This window comes from Barbus barbus, assembly GCF_936440315.1.
Source record: "Barbus barbus genome assembly, chromosome: 47".
NCBI classification, from domain to species: Eukaryota; Metazoa; Chordata; class Actinopteri; order Cypriniformes; family Cyprinidae; genus Barbus; species Barbus barbus.
Window position 1 is genome coordinate 3,838,765 of NC_136725.1, and position 5,168 is coordinate 3,843,932.

Consider the following 5,168-nt stretch of genomic DNA (forward strand, 5'->3'; position numbering starts at 1 on the left):
TTGAGGTTATTGTGTTTACCTACAAATACCACAGTAAAACTATTATTGCGGTGGGAAAAGCATGGTGTATTTTGTGGTTACATTGACCACACATGACATGGTCGAGTGACGGTTACTATGGTAAAAATATGGTAAATGTGTGGACGATGCCTTTCCCACCATAGGCAAATTTTAAATGAATAACTTAATTCATAAACACGGAACAATGGAGTATTTTACGAGATGGTACCTGTATATATGTCCTGAAGTCATCGAAATCCATGTTTAATACGCTATTTCACTGGTCTTTGGTCCATGTGCAGTTGTTGGGGAAATGATCGCCTCTGCTGGTACTCCAGTGGTAACTTCACCTTCATACATGTGTGCGGTGATTAACCTTGTGGATCGATGATAACAGCCTTCTCAGCTACCAGCAGGCTCAGCAGATCCCTTCTGGTCCATATCTATGACCTGATAACCACTGATAACGCCTATTCAATAGAGTGATAACATCCGAAGCGGGTGGCTCAACCAAGAGTTCTCCCAACCATTCGATTTATTTAAATGATTTTCTAATGGGCCACTTTGTGATATCACAAACCCCAGAAAACAACACTGTAGTCCAAAGGAGCAGTTCGTTGTAGTTTTTGAAAAGGGATTAAAAAAAAAAAAAAAAATGAAATATCTCCCTTTGGAGTGGACTTTGAAATTTGTAACTTTGTAGATCTTTTTATGCCCAAACATACACACTACACACTGATTAAAATTCAAAAGGTAAAAAAGCATAATAGGACCCCTTTAATGTATTTGATTTCAATTTATCACATTGTCTTTACTTCAGTGATAATAATAAAACATAAACACTAACTAGCACCAATCAAAACTAAGCTGAACAAAGAAATCAAAGAAAATAACTTCTGCAGTGTAGAACCCCACTAACTACACTGACTGACAAACATAAATACAGAAGTTGGAACTCACTCATAAACTAGTGTGTTTAGACAACTTTACCCTGCGTGTAGTAATATGTAAGTGACATGCTGAACTGGTCCCATCACTATGTGTCAAAGAAGGACTTAAATAAACTTGGATAAACCGAGGGTCGAGTCACAGCGTAGGCACAGTTAAACAGCCAATGAACAGTAAAGTTTCACAAGAGAAATCTTTTACAACAGTATAAGTTTTTATTATCACTTTTCCTCAATTTAACACATCCTTGCAGAATATTACTGTTTTCTTTTTTTTTTTTTTTTTTTTTTTGATCAAATAAATGCAGGCTTTATGAACATAAGATACTTAAGTAATTTGTCCAGATTTTTGACTGGTACTGTATGTAGATATAATGTACAATCAAACCAATAATATGATATTATGTATTATGTACATTGTTTCCTTAAATATGCGCAAATCAGGTGGAAGTGAAAGAGACGATCACTACTAAGCAGAAAATAATTTCTAGTCATGAATGAATGAAGTGTTATGTTAGGGCAGTAATGTCATCATTAGCAGAATTCAGTAAATACACACATCTGAGGCCCTTTTTTGAAACATTAAAAATGTTCTAGTGTGTTTGCTTTTGACTTTGAATGCAAACTTGTTTGCTTTTACATTTGTAGCTATTTTGCTAGTCAGCTCCCGAAGCAATGTCATTCAATGTATGCACAACTGCAAAACGTTGCGTTTGGGCGTGTCAGCGGCGCTTGCGCTCTTTTAATCTCACAATTCTGTCCAGAATTCACGCTGATCAACAGAATACATTTATATTTAGAATACACTGCAATCACTCACAACTCGACAACAACTCACACACCTGCATTCAGAGCTGCACTGCTTTGCGTGCCTATTTAGCTTTCTGTTCTGCAGTGCCTGAAGGATGCTTTCGTTACGGCAAACATTCAGAAGGCGGCACACAGCAACATTAATTGGTTTAATTGCAGGTGAATGACAATTCAACTATGTCCAATGAATAATGAGGCTAGTGTTTTGCTGCTTGTCTTACTGGTGGACTAGCGTATAAGGAATGTTACGGTTATGGAGCCCCCGAGGCCCTAAGCAATTGCCTGCTCTGCCTATAGCAAGCGCCGGCCCTGTAAGCTTGTAATGATGATTGACTGGACTGAATGAGTAAGCTCCTCACAAACCTATGTTTGGAACTTCATCTTAGGAGACTTGGAGATGACTAGTACTAAGAAGACTCAGGAATGACTTTGGATCGAATTGGAGGTGACTTAGGAGACTTGGAAATGACTTTGGATTGGCTTGGAGATGACTAGGAGACTTAGAGATGACTTTGATTGACCTAACAATGACTATGAAGACTCAGAGATGACTTTGGATTGACTTGGAGATGAGTTTGGGGTTTTAAAGATGACTTAGATGACCAGACATCATCGGATGCATATTTCACTTTTCAAGTTGTTTGAACATAAATGTGTGTTGGAAGTGTGTGTACACATCCATCCTATAATGATAAAAATCCACCCTGTGTTTTGTTTTTTTAAATCCCTATTTTAAAATCCCCTTTCTCAAATTAGATTTAATTACGTAGTTCTGTACAGGCCGCTCCCACGAGAGTTGATTGACAAGGCCGTCTTACCTTAGACCCGCCCTGAGTGAGCTGAGAGCTGTCTGCCATTGTGTCAGCTCCGGTTCAGGGGAAGACAAGAATGTCGCTGATTAAGCGATTGTTGTTGGATGTAATAATGAATATAGCAGTCATCATTTACTCCCAACATCTGAGCCGCTGAAGACACAGAGGATTAACTTTACTTTCGCGTTGAAGTGAATGCACCAATCCCCGATCTGCCTAATTGCATACATGTCCACCGAATCATTCGTGATCCAGCTTCACCTACAGAAGAAGTGAGTATACGTTTTTTTATGAATCTTTGCAAATCGCCTTTCCTAATAATGTGCTAGTTAGCAAGTTTCACGGCTAAAGTAAACAGTATTGCTCATCTCCCCTTGGAAGAGAGGGGCGGGGTCAGCAGAGCTCATTAGCATTTAAAGCAACATGGACTAGAAAACAGCTTATTGAAAACAGAGCTCATTTTGACAGGGTAAAGAAGGTGTTTTTTACACTACCATTTAGAAATATTAACCAAAGTATGCTATAGACTTTTCATTAAGACCCTAAAAATCATATCAACTTGTGAAAAATGGGCATCCGATGACCCCTTTAAAGGGGTCATATGATGCGATTTCAAGTTTTCCTTTCTCTTTGGAGCTTTACAAGCTGATTGTGCATAGATAAGATCCCTGAAGTTGCAAAGACTAAAGTCTCAAAACCAAAAAGATATTCTTTATCAAAGTTAAGACTCTGCCACCCCCATCTTAAATGGCTCATTCAAACATACCCCCACATGTCTACGTCACGATGTGGAAATATTTGCCGCCCAAATGTTCACGCATAGAAAGAAGGCATGGTTTCAGTAACCGCAGTATTGTTGATGCAGCAATGACAGGGAGACACTCTGTGTTTCTAGGTGAAAGCAAAAGCACTTTATTTGACCTTTTGAAAGTAGATGCATTTAGGAATCATTAGGATTATTTGCAACAGGACAACACAACCTAGATCTTATCACAACGGATTTTATGGACGACTGTTTGGAGAGGAGGTCATTTTGACTTTGATATGACAATATGGCGCTTCTGAATCAGCAACTGTATGTTTTGTTATTAGTTTAAGTATTTGCTATTGACTATTTAAATGCGGAGTTGTGTGCCGTGTGTGTGTGTGTGTGTGTGTGTGTGTGCGCGTGTGAGAGAGGTAGAGAGAGAGAGAGCAGGTCATATCACAGTGGAGTCAGCTGTCTTAATCGTGGCTTGTGTGCAAACACATAGGAGCTTCATCACTGCGTCTGTCATGCAACTCTGTTCCCCTCTCGGGCTTGAACTGATGGTAAAACTAATTATTACATTATTATAAAACATTATTAACTGTCTTTACTTTTATTTTGAAAGCTAAAGCTCACTATTATGGAAAGGGGCGTTACATTTCCAACGAGTGCTTGTGGTGTTCGGCCAATCACAATGCACTGTGCCAGTTGGCCAATCAGAGCAGACTGCGTTTATCGGAAGGAGGGCCTTTGTAGAAAACGAAACGTTTGAGCGAGGCGGGGCATAGAGGACCTACAATAATGTACATTATTTGAAAAATAATGTGATTTTTGAACAGTCAACATATTCTGTTACACCAAATACACAAAATAATGATCTTTAAAAAAGCATCATATGACCCCTTTAATGACTGAACAATGACTATAAGATTCAGAGATGACTTTGGATAGACTTGAAGATGACAGGAGATTTGCAGGTGACTTTTAATTGGCTTGAAGATGACTAAGGAGATTTAGATGTGACTTAAAACATTTGGAGATGGATTTGATATACGGACAATGACTACGAAGACTCAGATCACTTGGCTCGACTTGGAGCGAGGATAAGTGGTGAGGAGAATGGCAGGAGCTTCTGGTAGGTTTCCCTGGGTAAGTTTCCAAGCAAGAGAGTCCATTCTCTACACGGTCAGACAGACAAGTTTGTGTGTGTGTGTGTGATGTCATATGGTGGTAAGTGTTTTCATTCTGCGGAAGTATGTTTGTTTGGATAGTGTAAGTACATTTACCAGCCTGCTTACGGTTTACTTAACATTGATTGTTCAGTGCCTGTTAAACAAAGACAAAGAGAAAGGTAGAGAATAGGTCTGGACAAAGGTTAAATAAATTTAAAGCATGTTTATTAGGCATTTAGGGAGACACAACAAGTTAATAGTGAAAGAAACTAGCTATATCAATATTAATATGAAATATTTGATATTATTAAGGAAATCTTGCCAATTGCTACTACTAAAAAACACATGAACATGCAAATTAGATATAGTTTATCTAATGCAATGCATAATGGGAAAACCTGTTTATGGCCATTTTACACACATTTTGCATGAATACAAATGCTATATCAAATCATTATGTTATATGTGTCATAACATAGTTAAGAATCATCTTTCACACACACACACACACACACACACACACACACACACACGCATATATATATAGCGCGCCTGCAGTGAGTGTTTGCATTTGCGCCTCTGCTTGCGCGTGTGAATGTGTGACGTCACTCACACGTCTCTCTCTCTCTCCCTCTTTCTCTCTCTCTCTCTCTCTCTGAGAGTGTTGCAGCGGAGTCTC